This window comes from Oncorhynchus masou, unplaced genomic scaffold, assembly GCF_036934945.1.
Source record: "Oncorhynchus masou masou isolate Uvic2021 unplaced genomic scaffold, UVic_Omas_1.1 unplaced_scaffold_685, whole genome shotgun sequence".
Classification (NCBI taxonomy): Eukaryota; Metazoa; Chordata; class Actinopteri; order Salmoniformes; family Salmonidae; genus Oncorhynchus; species Oncorhynchus masou.
The window spans coordinates 121,145-139,465 of record NW_027013300.1 but is presented as its reverse complement, the minus strand read 5'-3'; the positions used below and the strand labels follow the sequence as shown (position 1 = coordinate 139,465).

General features: G+C 47.4%; 2 long non-coding RNA genes across 2 annotated transcripts in view; both read left to right on the top strand.

Moving 5' to 3' along the window:
* LOC135536918 (uncharacterized) overlaps nt 1-4,616 on the top strand; it is a 14,737-nt gene extending 10,121 nt beyond the window's left edge. Inside the window, exons 2-3 of the long non-coding RNA XR_010455094.1 lie at nt 4,212-4,418; nt 4,539-4,616. This is a non-coding gene — a long non-coding RNA (uncharacterized LOC135536918). The remainder of the gene's footprint in view (nt 1-4,211; nt 4,419-4,538) is intronic.
* Nucleotides 4,614-18,321, top strand: LOC135536917 (uncharacterized). Its single transcript, XR_010455093.1, has 3 exons — nt 4,614-4,680; nt 4,781-4,884; nt 17,762-18,321. It is a non-coding gene; the product is annotated as an uncharacterized LOC135536917 (long non-coding RNA).

Below are 18,321 nucleotides of genomic sequence, written 5' to 3'. Positions count from 1 at the left end.
GAGAGACGGGAGAAAGAGGTCAGAGCACAGGGTAGGGCAGTGTGAGCAGAACCAGCGGTGTCGTTTGACTTAGCAAACGAGGATCGGATGTCGTCGACCTTCTTTTCAAAATGGTTGACGAAGTCATCTGCAGAGAGGGAGGAGGGGGGGGGAGGAGGATTCAGGAGTGAGGAGAAGGTGGCAAAGAGCTTCCTAGGGTTAGAGGCAGATGCTTGGAATTTAGAGTGGTAGAAAGTGGCTTTAGCAGCAGAGACAGAGGAGGAAAATGTAGAGAGGAGAGAGTGAAAGGATGCCTTGGTCCGCAGGGAGGCGAGTTTTCCTCCATTTCCGCTCGCCTGCCCGGAGCCCTGTTCTGTGAGCTCGCATTGAGTCATCGAGCCACGGAGCGGGAGGGGAGGACCGAGCCGGCCTGGAGGATAGGGGACATAGAGAGTCAAAGGATGCAGAAAGGGAAGAGAGGAGTGTTGAGGAGGCAGAATCAGGAGATAGGTTGGAGAAGGTTTGAGCAGAGGGAAGAGATGATAGGATGGAAGAGGAGAGAGTAGCGGGGGAGAGAGCGAAGGTTGGGACGGCGCGATACCATCCGAGTAGGGGCAGTGTGGAAAGTATTGGATGAGAGCGAGAGGGAAAAGGATACAAGGTAGTGGTCGGAGACTTGGAGGGGAGTTGCAATGAGGTTAGTGGAAGAACAGCATCTAGTAAAGATGAGGTCGATCGGCCTGCCTTGAGGTCAAAAGAGGAGAGGAGTGGAAAGAAGGAGGCAGAGAGGAATGAGTCAAAGGTAGACGTGGGGAGGTTAAAGTCGCCCAGGACTGTGAGAGGTGAGCCGTCCTCAGGAAAGGAGCTTATCAAGGCATCAAGCTCATTGATGAACTCTCCGAGGGAACCTGGAGGGCGATAAATGATAAGGATGTTAAGCTTGAAAGGGCTGGTAACTGTGACAGCATGGAATTCAAAGGAGGCGATAGACAGATGGGTAAGGGGAGAAAGAGAGAATGACCACTTGGGAGAGATGAGGATCCCGGTGCCACCACCCCGCTGACCAGAAGCTCTCGGGGTGTGCGGACGAAGAGAGGGCAGTAGGAGTAGCAGTGTTATCTGTGGTGATCCATGTTTCCGTCAGTGCCAAGAAGTCAAGGGACTGGAGGGAGGCATAGGCTGAGATGAACTCTGCCTTGTTGGCCGCAGATCGGCAGTTCCAGAGGCTACCGGAGACCTGGAACTCCACGTGGGTCGTGCGCGCTGGGACCACCAGATTAGGGTGGCCGCGGCCACGCGGTGTGGAGCGTTTGTATGGTCTGTGCAGAGAGGAGAGAACAGGGATAGATAGACACATAGTTGACAGGCTACAGAAGAGACTACGCTAATGCAAAGGAGATTGGAATGACAAGTGGACTACACGTCTCGAATGTTCAGAAAGTTAAGCTTACGTAGCAAGAATCTTATTGACTAAAATGATTGAAATGATACAATACTGCTGGAGTAGGCTAGCTGGCAGTGGCTGCGTTGTTGACTTTGTAGGCTAGCTGGCAGTGGCTGCGTTGTTGACACTACACTAATCAAGTCGTTCCGAGTGTAATAGTTTCTACAGTGCTGCTATTCGGGGCTAGCTGGCTAGCTAGCAGTGTTGATTACGTTGCGTTACGTTAAAAGAACAACAATAGCTGGCTAGCTAACCTAGAAAATCGCTCTAGACTACACAATTGTCTTAGATACAAAGACGGCTATGTAGCTAGCTAGCTACGATCAAACAAATCAAACCGTTGTACTGTAATGAAGTGAAATGAAAATGTGATACTACCTGTGGAGCGAAGTGGAATGTTGACCGGGTTGTTGAAGTTCTATTCGGTAGACGATGGCTAGCTGTTGGCTAGCTAGCTAGCAGTATCTCCTACGTTAAGGACGACAAATAGCTGGCTAGCTAACCTCAGTAAATTAAGATAATCACTCTAAGTCTACACACTCTAAACTACACAATTATCTTGGATACGAAGACAGCAAAGACAACTATGTAGCTAGCTAACACTACACTAATCAAGTCGTTCAGTTGAGTGTAATAGTTTCTACAGTGCTGGTATTCGGTAGACGGTGGACGTTAGCTAGCTGCTGGGCAGATAGCAGTGTAGACTACGTTAGACGACGAAATACGATAATTACGCAATTATCTTTGATACAAAAGACGGCTATGTAGCTAGCTAAGAAGAAATTGCTAAGATTAGACAAATCAAACCGTTGTACTATAATGAAATGTAATGAAAAGTTATACTACCTGCGGACCGAAGTGTAGATGCGACCGCTCGCTCCAACCCGGAACCGGAAATACCTCCATTTGTTTGTCACGTTATGTTCAGAAATACACAACGGCGGAAAAAAATCCTGATTATATCCATAATATCGACAGAAACATGGAAACGTTTTTTTGCAATCAATCCTCAAGGTGTTTTTCAAATATCTTTTCGATAATATATCAACCGGGACAGTTGGCTTTTCAGTTGGACCGGGAGGAAAAATGGCTACCTCTTCTCTTTCGCGCAATAATCACTCTGAGAGCCATCAGCTGGCCACTTACGCAATGTGTTTGTTTACGCTCATTCTTCAACATAAAGTGAAACTACGTCTAAAGGCTGTAGATACTTTAGGAAGACATAGAAAAAGGAATCTGGTTGATATTCCTTTCAATGGGCAATAGGGATGCATAGAAAGACAGGGGTTTCAAAATAAGAGTCACTTCCTGATTAGATTTTTCTCAGGATTTCGCCTGCAATATCAGTTCTGTTATACTCACAGACAACATTTTTACAGTTTTGGAAACTCTAGATTGTTTTCTATCCTAAGCTATCAATGATATGCATATTCTAGCATCTGGTCCTGAGAAATAGGCAGTTAACTTTGGGAAAGTTATTTTTCCAAAAATAAATATAGTGCCCCCTAGCTTAAAGTTGGACAAATTTCTACAAAACTGTTTATGCTTTGTCATTATGGGGTATTGTGTTTAGATTGATGAGGGGAGAAAACAATTTAATACATTGTAGAATAAGGTTGTAAGAATGTCAAAGTGTCTGAATACTTTCTGAATGCACTGTATAAGCCTTTGATATCAACCATTCAAAGTTGGCCTTAGTGGGAGTGACCATAGAATTCTATGTAAGTGACCTTACTGAGTAAAATATTTCCCATTAGGCCATGTCCTTTGCCAGCAAATACTTTCCCCCTGGTCGTCACTAGTTAATACAGCCACAAAGTCATAATCATGGCTAAGCCCTAATTTCTCTTCTTAAAATGTACTTTTAAACCAAACCCTAACTAATGAAGGCCAAGTTTGATGCGTTGGTCCACCAGACCTTCTGACCATTTGGGCGGAAGTGTCTGGGAAGGAGATTAGGTGTCACATCTAAACTGAACTTTACAGCCTGTTTCTTCCTTCAGCACAGCTTGTCCCCCTTTATATGTTTATATCATATTCAACATAGTGGGTTATGTCACATAGTGGGTCATGTCACACTTGACATGGGTGATATTGTCACACAGTTAGGCCATGTTTATGAACCCTTTATAAAGCATGACATATACTTAAAGATGCAAAATAACATATTTATGTAGTGTTTATGAAAGCATTACAAAGGCTGTATAAAAGCCTTCATAAGCTGAAGGTAATTTACAGCAGGACCATGAAGGTCAGGCTATGTTATGAAGTTATTATTTGTGAGTATTAAAGATTAAATCCCAATCAGTGAAAGAATGATTGATCTAGCTAACGAGCAGATTTATATCATCAACGTCAATGATCAGCTGATAGTCTGTCCTCTTTTCCTGATGTCCATCATGTCTTTGTAACCAGTGGTGGAGTGATATTTGTTTATGACATCATCATGTCTCAATCAAAGTTTGTACCAACAGATGGCCCCTTTTGAATCTCTTTATAGAATATACATGACACGCATCCTCAGATTACGTCTGACTATATCCACATTGTCTCAAAAACGTGTTATATTTAACACCTTCCTACACCACGTTAGGCATTCCTCATTTCAAAATAGTCTCTAAACATCCATGTCAATCTTGAATGATAATTCATCACGTTTTACTGGTGAAATGTCCACACTACATGCCAATCATCTCAGTCATTATCATGGGAATATGCATTTAGATATTATTGAATTACAGTTTTGTGAGGGAATTAACCAGGAGCTATATGTATCAATCCTTTCCAGATAACAGAGGCAATGTGACTGCAGAGAAAGACCTGCTACAGACCAGTTACAACACCCTGAGTGAAGAGAGAGACCAGCTACAGACCAGATACAACACACTGACTGAAGAGAGAGACGAGCTACAGAGCAGTTACAACACCCTGACTAAAAAGAGAGACCAGCTACAGAAGGAAAGAGATGATCTCACGTCAACATTCTCTAATCTGAGTGAGTTAACCTGATAAATGATCATAACAACACATATCTAATATGCATTAAACTTCTGTTCGTATTCTACAATAATAGGAGCAGAATAACAAGATGGAAATGCATGTTGTTGTCTTGTAGAACAAACCTGTCCTGAAGGCTGGCAGAAGTTTGAATCCAGTTGGTACTTCCTGTCTACAGTGACAAATCCCTGGAGGAGAGTAGACAGGACTGTCTGGAGAGAGGAGCAGATCTGGTGATCATAAACAGTGATAAGGAACAGGTGAGAGAATCAAACATCTCTTGGTCAGTAATGTATCTTCCAGTATTTAACACATGTTGTCTAAAGTAGTTGACAACATCAGTATATTTCTCACCAATAGGAGTTTCTCTTCAGCTTCAATAAGAGAGCCTGGATTGGTCTGACTGACTCTGTTACTGAGGGGGCCTGGAAATGGGTGGACGGCACCGCACTGACCACCCCAAGGTAAGAGACTACTGCTCTATAATAACAATAACCACAATGAGTATGAGTAGGACTGTTTATCGGTGTTGTTCATAATTCAAAGAACACAAGGTGAGACTTGACCATCCAGGTGTGATAGAGACCTTCATCAAATTACACGTTGCTTCAAATAATGTTCATAGATGTCATTCCACGAGCACTAAAGATATATCTTAAAATATCATTAAAAAATACAGATAAAGTGTTAGTTCTTGTTCCAAATAAGGCAATGCTCCTTTTAAATCTGAAAAAAAAAAACATGTCTGTATTGAAATTGACACTTTTTTTTGTCTATTGAGTGTAGTGAGTGTGTGGGTAGTCTAGTGAGTGTGGGGTAGGGTCTACCCCACTCTAGACTCTACCCCACTCTACCCACACACTCACTAGACTCTACCCACACACTCATGAGACTCTAACCACACACTCACTACACTCTACCCACACACTCACTAGACTCTACCCACACTCACTAGACTCTACCCCCACACTCACTAGACTCTACCCTCACACTCACTAGACTCTACCCACACACTCACTAGACTCTACCCACACACTGACTAGACTCTACACACTCACTAGACTCTACCCACACAGAGTCTAGACTCTACCCACACACTGACTAGACTCTACCCACACACTCACAAGACTCTACCCACACACTCACTAGACTCTACCCCCACACTCACTAGACTCTACCCACACACTCACGAGACTCTACCCACACACTCACTAGACTCTACCCCCACACTCACTAGACTACCCCCACACTCACTAGACTCTACCCCCACACTCACTAGACTATACCCCCACACTCACTAGACTCTACCCACACACTCACTAGACTGTGAGTGTAGGGGTAGACTCTACCCCACTCTAGACTCTGCCCCACTCTACCCACACACTCACTAGACTCTACCCACACACTCACTCTAACCAGACTCTACCCACACACTCACTAGACTCTACACACACACTCTACCCACACTCACGAGACTCTAACCACACACTCACTAGACTCTACCCACACACTCACTAGACTCTACCCACACTCACTAGACTCTACCCACACACTCACTAGACTCTACCCACACACTCACTAGACTCTAACCACTCACTCACTAGACTCTACCGACACACTCACTAGACTCTACCCACACTCACTAGACTCTACCCTCACACTCACTAGACTCTACCCACACACTCACTAGACTATACCCCCACACTCACTAGACTATACCCACACACTCACTAGACTCTACCCACACACTCACTAGACTCTACCCATACACTCACTAGACTGTGAGTGTGGGGGTAGACTCTACCCCACTCTACCCACACACTCACTAGACTCTACCCACACACTCACTAGACTCTACCCACAGACTCACAAGACTCTACCCACACACTCTACCCACACACTCACGAGACTCTAACCACTCACTCACTAGACTCTACCCACACACTCACTAGACTCTACCCACACTCACTAGACTATACCCCCACACTCACTAGACTCTACCCACACACTCACTAGACTGTGAGTGTGGGGGTGACTCTACCCCACTCTAGACTCTACCCCACTCTACCCACACACTCACTAGACTCTACCCACACACTCATGAGACTCTAACCACACACTCACTAGACTCTACCCACACACTAAATAGACTCTACCCACACTCACTAGACTCTACCCCCACACTCACTAGACTCTACTGACACACTCACTAGACTCTACCCACACAGAGTCTAGACTCTACCCACACACTGACTAGACTCTACCCACACACTCACGAGACTCTACCCACACACTCACTAGACTCTACCCCCATACTCACTAGACTCTACCCACACACTCACGAGACTCTACCCACACACTCACTAGACTCTACCCCCACACTCACTAGACTACCCCCACACTCACTAGACTCTACCCCCACACTCACTAGACTATACCCCCACACTCACTCGACTCTACCCACACACTCACTAGACTGTGAGTGTGGGGGCAGACTCTACCCCACTCTAGACTCTACCCCACTCTACCCACACACTCACTAGACTCTACCCACACACTCACTAGACTCTACCCACACACTCACTAGACTCTACACACACACTCACTAGACTCTACCCACACACTCACTAGACTGTGAGTGTGGGGGTAGACTCTACCCCACTCTAGACTCTACCCCACTCTACCCACACACTCACTAGACTCTACCCACACACTCACTAGACTCTACCCACACACTCACTAGACTCTACACACACACTCTACCCACACTCACGAGACTCTAACCACACACTCACTAGACTCTACCCACACACTCACTAGACTCTACCCACACTCACTAGACTCTACCCACACACTCACTAGACTCTACCCACACACTCACGAGACTCTAACCACTCACTCACTACACTCTACCCCACACACTCACTAGACTCTACCCACACTCACTAGACTCTACCCTCACACTCACTAGACTCTACCCACACACTCACTAGACTATACCCCCACACTCACTAGACTATACCCACACACTCACTAGACTCTACCCACACACTCACTAGACTCTACCCATACACTCACTAGACTCAGAGTGTGGGGGTAGACTCTACCCACTCTACCCACACACTCACTAGACTCTACCCACACACTCACTAGACTCTACCCACAGACTCACAAGACTCTACCCACACACTCTACCCACACACTCACGAGACTCTAACCACTCACTCACTAGACTCTACCCACACACTCACTAGACTCTACCCACACTCACTAGACTATACCCCCACACTCACTAGACTCTACCCACACACTCACTAGACTGTGAGTGTGGGGGGTCACTAGACTCTACCCACACTCTAGACTCTACCCCACTCTACCCACACACTCACTAGACTCTACCCACACACTCATGAGACTCTAACCACACACTCACTAGACTCTACCCACACACTAAATAGACTCTACCCACACTCACTAGACTCTACCCCCACACTCACTAGACTCTACTGACACACTCACTAGACTCTACCCACAGAGTCTAGACTCTACCCACACACTGACTAGACTCTACCCACACACTCACGAGACTCTACCCACACACTCACTAGACTCTACCCCCACACTCACGAGACTCTACCCACACACTCACTAGACTCTACCCCCACACTCACTAGACTACCCCCACACTCACTAGACTCTACCCCCACACTCACTAGACTATACCCCCACACTCACTAGACTCTACCCACACACTCACTAGACTGTGAGTGTGGGGGTAGACTCTACCCCACTCTAGACTCTACCCCACTCTACCCACACACTCACTAGACTCTACCCACACACTCACTAGACTCTACCCACACACTCACTAGACTCTACCCACACACTCTACCCACACACTCACGAGACTCTAACCACACACTCACTAGACTCTACCCACACACTCACTAGACTCTACCCACACTCACTAGACTCTACCCCCACACTCACTAGACTCTACCCACACACTCACTAGACTCTACCCACACACTCACTAGACTCAACCCACACACTCACTAGACTCTACCCACACACTCACTAGACTCTACCCACAAACTCACTAGACTCTACAAACACACTCACTAGACTCTACCCCCACACTCACTAGACTCTACCCACACACTCACTACACTCAATAGACTCTACCCACACACTCACTAGACTCTACCCACACACTCACTAGACTCTACCCAAACACTCACTAGACTCTACCCACACACTCACTAGACTCTACAAACACACTCACTAGACTCTACCCCCACACTCACTAGACTTCTACCCACACATTCACTACACTCAATAGACTCTACCCACACACTCACTAGACTCTACCCACACACTCACTAGACTCTACCCCCACACTCACTAGACTCTACCCACACACTCACTAGACTTTACCCACACACTCACTAGACTCTACCTACACACACTCACTAGACTCTACCCCCACAGAGTCTAGACTCTACCCACACACTCACTAGACTACCCCCACACTCACTAGACTCTACCCCCACACTCACTAGACTATACCCCCACACTCACTAGACTCTACCCATACACTCACTAGACTGTGAGTGTGGGGGTAGACTCTACCCCACTCTACCCACACACTCACTAGACTCTACCCACACACTCACTAGACTCTACCCACACACTCACTAGACTCTACCCACACACTCTACCCACACACTCACGAGAGTCTAACCACTCACTCACTAGACTCTACCCACACACTCACTAGACTCTACCCACACTCACTAGACTCTACCCCACACTCACTAGACTCTACCCTCACACTCACTAGACTCTACCCACACACTCACTAGACTCTACCCACACACTCACTAGACTAAACCCCCACACTCACTAGACTATACCCACACACTCACTAGACTCTACCCACACACTCACTAGACTCTACCCACACACTCTACCCACACACTCACGAGACTCTAACCACACACTCACTGGACTCTACCCACACACTCACTAGACTCTACCCACACTCACTAGACTCTACCCCCACACTCACTAGACTCTACCCACACACTCACTAGACTCAACCCACACACTCACTAGACTCTACCCACACACTCACTAGACTCTACCCACACACTCACTAGACTCTACCCACACACTCACTTGAGACTCTAACCACACACTCACTGGACTCTACCCACACACTCACTAGACTCTACCCACACTCACTAGACTCTACCCCCACACTCACTAGACTCTACCCACACACTCACTAGACTCAACCCACACACTCACTAGACTCTACCCACACACTCACTAGACTCTACCCACACACTCACTAGACTCTACCCACACACTCACTAGACTCTACCCCCACACTCACTAGACTCTACCCACACACTCACTACACTCAATAGACTCTACCCACACACTCACTAGACTCTACCCACACACTCACTAGACTCTACCCACACACTCACTAGACTCTACCCATACACTCACGAGACTCTACCCACACACTCACTAGACTCTACCCCACACTCACTAGACTACCCCACAATCACTAGACTCTACCCCCACACTCACTAGACTATACCCCCACACTCACTAGACTCTACCCATACACTCACTAGACTGTTAGTGTGGGGGTAGACTCTACCCCACTCTACCCACACACTCACTAGACTCTACCCACACACTCACTAGACTCTACCGACACACTCACTAGACTCTACCCACACAGAGTCTAGACTCTACCCACACACTGACTAGACTCTACCCACACACTCACGAGACTCTACCCACACACTCACTAGACTCTACCCCCACACTCACTAGACTCTACCCACACACTCACGAGACTCTACCCACACACTCACTAGACTCTACCCCCACACTCACTAGACTACCCCCACACTCACTAGACTCTACCCCCACACTCACTAGACTATACCCCCACACTCACTAGACTCTACCCACACACTCACTAGACTGTGAGTGTGGGGGTAGACTCTACCCCACTCTAGACTCTACCCCACTCTACCCACACACTCACTAGACTCTACCCACACACTCACTAGACTCTACCCACACACTCTACCCACACACTCACGAGACTCTAACCACACACTCACTAGACTCTACCCACACACTCACTAGACTCTACCCACACTCACTAGACTCTACCCACACTCACTAGACTCTACCCCCACACTCACTAGACTCTACCCACACACTCACTAGACTCTACCCACACACTCACTAGACTCAACCCACACACTCACTAGACTCTACCCACACACTCACTAGACTCTACCCACACACTCACTACACTCAATAGACTCTAACCACACACTCACTAGACTCTACCCACACACTCACTAGACTCTACCCAAACACTCACTAGACTCTACCCACACACTCACTAGACTCTACAAACACACTCACTAGACTCTACCCCCACACTCACTAGACTCTACCCACACATTCACTACACTCAATAGACTCTACCCACACACTCACTAGACTCTACCCACACACTCACTAGACTCTACCCCCACACTCACTAGACTCTACCCACACACTCACTAGACTTTACCCACACACTCACTAGACTCTACCTACACACACTCACTAGACTCTACCCCCACAGAGTCTAGACTCTACCCACACACTCACTAGACTACCCCCACACTCACTAGACTCTACCCCCACACTCACTAGACTATACCCCCACACTCACTAGACTCTACCCATACACTCACTAGACTGTGAGTGTGGGGGTAGACTCTACCCCAATCTACCCACACACTCACTAGACTCTACCCACACACTCACTAGACTCTACCCACACACTCACTAGACTCTACCCACACACTCTACCCACACACTCACGAGAGTCTAACCACTCACTCACTAGACTCTACCCACACACTCACTAGACTCTACCCACACTCACTAGACTCTACCCCACACTCACTAGACTCTACCCTCACACTCACTAGACTCTACCCACACACTCACTAGACTCTACCCACACACTCACTAGACTCTACCCACACACTCACTAGACTCTACCCACACACTCTACCCACACACTCACGAGACTCTAACCACACACTCACTGGACTCTACCCACACACTCACTAGACTCTACCCACACTCACTAGACTCTACCCCCACACTCACTAGACTCTACCCACACACTCACTAGACTCTACCCACACACTCACTAGACTCAACCCACACACTCACTAGACTCTACCCACACACTCACTAGACTCTACCCACACACTCACTAGACTCTACCCCCACACTCACTAGACTCTACCCACACACTCACTACACTCAATAGACTCTACCCACACACTCACTAGACTCTACCCACACACTCACTAGACTCTACCCACACACTCACTAGACTCTACCCACACACTCTCTAGACTTTACCCACACACTCACTAGACTCTACCTACACACACTCACTAGACTCTACCCCCACAGAGTCTAGACTCTACCCACACACTCACTAGACTCTACCCATACACTCACGAGACTCTACCCACACACTCACTAGACTCTACCCCCACACTCACTAGACTACCCCCACACTCACTAGACTCTACCCCCACACTCACTAGACTATACCCCCACACTCACTAGACTCTACCCATACACTCACTAGACTGTTAGTGTGGGGGTAGACTCTACCCCACTCTACCCACACACTCACTAGACTCTACCCACACACTCACTAGACTCTACCCACACACTCACTAGACTCTACCCACACATCTACCCACACACTCACGAGACTCTAACCACTCACTCACTAGACTCTACCCACACACTCACTAGACTCTACCCACACTCACTAGACTCTACCCCCACACTCACTAGACTCTACCCTCACACTCACTAGACTCTACCCACACACTCACTAGACTCTACCCACACACTCACTAGACTATACCCCCACACTCACTAGACTATACCCACACACTCACTAGACTCTACCCACACACTCACTAGACTCTACCCCAACACTCACTAGACTCTACCCACACACTCACTAGACTCTACCCACACACTCACTAGACTCTACCCACACACTCACTAGACTCTACCCACACACTCACTAGACTCTACCCACACACTCACTAGACTCTACCCACACACACTCACTAGATTCTACCAACACACACACTCACTACACTCAATAGACTCTACACACACACTCACTAGACTCTACCCACACACTCACTAGACTCTACCCCAACACTCACTAGACTCTACCCACACACTCACTAGACTCTACCCACACACTCACTAGACTCTACCCACACACTCACTAGACTCTACCCACACACTCACTAGACTCTACCCACACACTCACTAGACTCAACCCACACACTCACTAGACTCTACCCACACACTCACTAGACTCTACCCACACACTCACTAGACTCAACCCACACACTCACTAGACTCTACCCACACACTCACTAGACTCTACCCACACACTCACTAGACTCAACCCACACACTCACTAGACTCTACCCACACACTCACTAGACTCTACCCCAACACTCACTAGACTCTACCCACTCACTCACTAGACTCTACCCACACACTCACTAGACTCTACCCACACTCACTAGACTCTACCCCCACACTCACTAGACTCTACCCTCACACTCACTAGACTCTACCCACACACTCACTAGACTCTACCCACACACTCACTAGACTATACCCCCACACTCACTAGACTATACCCACACACTCACTAGACTCTACCCACACACTCACTAGACTCTACCCCAACACTCACTAGACTCTACCCACAAACTCACTAGACTCTACCCACACACTCACTAGACTCTACCCACACACTCACTAGACTCTACCCACACACTCACTAGACTCTACCCACACACTCACTAGACTCTACCCACACACACTCACTAGATTCTACCAACACACTCACTACACTCAATAGACTCTACACACACACTCAATAGACTCCACACACTCAATAGACTCCACCCACACACTCACTAGACTCTACCCACACACTCACTAGACTCTACCCACACACTCACTAGACTCAACCCACACACTCACTAGACTCTACCCACACACTCACTAGACTCTACCCACACACTCACTAGACTCTACCCACACACTCACTAGACTCTACCCCCACACTCACTAGACTCTACCCACACACTCACTACACTCAATAGACTCTACCCTCACACTCACTAGACTATACCCACACACTCACTAGACTCTACCCACACACTCACTAGACTCTACCCACACACTCTACCCACACACTCACGAGACTCTAACCACTCACTCACTAGACTCTACCCACACACTCACTAGACTCTACCCACACTCACTAGACTCTACCCCCACACTCACTAGACTCTACCCTCAAACTCACTAGACTCTACCCACACACTCACTAGACTCTACCCACACACTCACTAGACTATACCCCCACACTCACTAGACTATACCCACACACTCACTAGACTCTGCCCACACACTCACTAGACTCTACCCCCACATTCACTAGACTCTACCCACACACTCACTACACTCAATAGACTCTACCCACACACTCACTAGACTCTACCCACACACTCACTAGACGCTACCCACACACTCACTAGACTCTACCCACACACTCACTAGACTTTACCCACACACTCACTAGACTCTACCTACACACACTCACTAGACTCTACCCCCACAGAGTCTAGACTCTACCCACACACTCACTAGACTCTACCCATACACTCACGAGACTCTACCCACACACTCACCAGACTCTACCCCCACACTCACTAGACTACCCCCACACTCACTAGACTCTACCCCCACACTCACTAGACTCTACCCATACACTCACTACACTGTGAGTGTGGGGGTAGACTCTACCCTACTCTACACACACTCACTAGACTCTACCTACACACACTCACTAGACTCTACCCCCACAGAGTCTAGACTCTACCCACACACTCACTAGACTCTACCCATACACTCACGAGACTCTACCCACACACTCACTAGACTCTACCCCCACACTCACTAGACTACCCCCACACTCACTAGACTATACCCCCACACTCACTAGACTCTACCCATACACTCACTAGACTGTGAGTGTGGGGGTAGACTCTACCCACTCTACCCACACACTCACTAGACTCTACCTACACACACTCACTAGACTCTACCCCCACAGAGTCTAGACTCTACCCACACACTCACTAGACTCTACCCATACACTCACGAGACTCTACCCACACACTCACTAGACTCTACCCCCACACTCACTAGACTACCCCCACACTCACTAGACTCTACCCCCACACTCACTAGACTATACCCCCACACTCACTAGACTCTACCCATACACTCACTAGACTGTTAGTGTGGGGGTAGACTCTACCCCACTCTACCCACACACTCACTAGACTCTACCCACACACTCACTAGACTCTACCCACACACTCACTAGACTCTACCCACACATCTACCCACACACTCACGAGACTCTAACCACTCACTCACTAGACTCTACCCACACACTCACTAGACTCTACCCACACTCACTAGACTCTACCCCCACACTCACTAGACTCTACCCTCACACTCACTAGACTCTACCCACACACTCACTAGACTCTACCCACACACTCACTAGACTATACCCCCACACTCACTAGACTATACCCACACACTCACTAGACTCTACCCACACACTCACTAGACTCTACCCCAACACTCACTAGACTCTACCCACACACTCACTAGACTCTACCCACACACTCACTAGACTCTACCCACACACTCACTAGACTCTACCCACACACTCACTAGACTCTACCCACACACTCACTAGACTCTACCCACACACACTCACTAGATTCTACCAACACACTCACTACACTCAATAGACTCTACACACACACTCAATAGACTCCACCCACACACTCAATAGACTCCACCCACACACTCACTAGACTCTACCCACACACTCACTAGACTCTACCCACACACTCACTAGACTCAACCCACACACTCACTAGACTCTACCCACACACTCACTAGACTCTACCCACACACTCACTAGACTCTACCCACACACTCACTAGACTCTACCCCACACTCACTAGACTCTACCCACACACTCACTACACTCAATAGACTCTACCCTCACACTCACTAGACTATACCCACACACTCACTAGACTCTACCCACACACTCACTAGACTCTACCCACACACTCTACCCACACACTCACGAGACTCTAACCACTCACTCACTAGACTCTACCCACACACTCACTAGACTCTACCCACACTCACTAGACTCTACCCCCACACTCACTAGACTCTACCCTCAAACTCACTAGACTCTACCCACACACTCACTAGACTCTACCCACACACTCACTAGACTATACCCCCACACTCACTAGACTATACCCACACACTCACTAGACTCTGCCCACACACTCACTAGACTCTACCCACACACTCTACCCACACACTCACGAGACTCTAACCACACACTCACTAGACTCTACCCACACACTCACTAGACTCTACCCACACTCACTAGACTCTACCCCACACTCACTAGACTCTACCCACACACTCACTAGACTCTACCCACACACTCACTAGACTCAACCCACACACTCACTAGACTCTACCCACACACTCACTAGACTCTACCCACACACTCACTAGACTCTACCCACACACTCACTAGACTCTACCCCCACATTCACTAGACTCTACCCACACACTCACTACACTCAATAGACTCTACCCACACACTCACTAGACTCTACCCACACACTCACTAGACGCTACCCACACACTCACTAGACTCTACCCACACACTCACTAGACTTTACCCACACACTCACTAGACTCTACCTACACACACTCACTAGACTCTACCCCCACAGAGTCTAGACTCTACCCACACACTCACTAGACTCTACCCATACACTCACGAGACTCTACCCACACACTCACTAGACTCTACCCCCACACTCACTAGACTACCCCCACACTCACTAGACTCTACCCCCACACTCACTAGACTATACCCCCACACTCACTAGACTCTACCCATACACTCACTAGACTGTGAGTGTGGGGGTAGACTCTACCCCACTCTACCCACACACTCACTAGACTCTACCCACACACTCACTAGACTCTACCCACACACTCACTAGACTCTGCCCACACACTCACTAGACCCTACCCACACACACTCACTAGATTCTACCAACACACTCACTACACTCAATAGACTCTACCCACACACTCAATAGACTCCACCCACACCCTCAATAGACTCCACCCACACACTCACTAGACTCTACCCACACACTCACTAGACTCTACCCACACACTCACTAGACTCTACCCACACACTCACTAGACTCTACCCCCACACTCACTAGACTCTACCCACACACTCACTACACTCAATAGACTCTACCCACACACTCACTAGACTCTACAAACACACTCACTAGACTCTTCTCACACACTCACTAGTCTCTACCCACACACTCACTAGACTCTACCCACACACTCACTAGACTCTACCCACACACTCACTAGACTCTACCCACACACTCACTAGACTCTACCCACACACTCACTAGACTCTACCCACACACTCACTAGACTATACCCACACACTCACTAGACTCTACCCACACACTCACACATACTTACACAGATACTGAAATACATGTACACACAAAACACACACATGTATATTGACGCCACAAATCGGTCCCATTTAAAATCTTTTTTCCCTTATACGACCTCTTTCTCTAACCCTAAACTTAACCCTAAAACTAACCCTAACCCTATACTAATTCTAACCCTAACCCTATACTAATTCTAACCTTAACACTAAACCCCCTAGAAATAGTATTTACCACGTCCACACACACACACAGACAGACAGACAGACAGACAGACAGACAGACAGACAGACACACACACACACTTTCACATTCTTCACACTCACCCTGCAACTCTGTCTATCCTAATTGCCTGGTCACTTTTCATTTTGTGTTTAATATTTTCATTTTTTTATTTAGCAAATGTTTTATTATTTTATTTCTTACTATTTAACTCTGCATTGTTGGGAAAGGACCCATAACTAAGCATTTCATGGTAAAGTTAACACCTGTTGTATTCAGCGCATGTGACAAATCAAAATGTTTATTAATTATTTTCTCTGTTTTCTTTACCCTGTAGTTACTGGTACTTACAGCAGCCTGATAATGGTGGTGACAACCCAGCAAATGGGGAGGAGGACTGTGTTGAGCTGAACACAGAAACCTGGCGTCCTGTAAAGGCATGGAATGACCAGTCATGTTTAGACAATCGTCATTGGATTTGTGAGAAAAGTGGTTTAACAACACCATGACAACAGAGGAGGCTGGTGGGAGAACGCGCACACATACAGCACCTTACAGTGCACACAACTTCATTCTCTCTCTCTCTAAGACACAGACACACCAACACACTGCTGGTACTCTACTGAGTGGCAAACAATCTGATAATGGTTGTGAACCAGGATATACTGTAACAAGGACTGTGCTGATGTTAATATTGGGTATTCTGAGTCTGTATATAAATATTATGACATAGCATTTACCTCTCTTCATAACTGGATTTGTGAAGAGTTATACAGTAGCTCATTATATAGTAGTGCTACAGTGCTAATGCATCTCTCTCTAATTAAACAGTGTGTAGACATATTGTCATCTGTAAAATGCTTGTATTCATTGTTTAAATAGAAACATATTATGTGA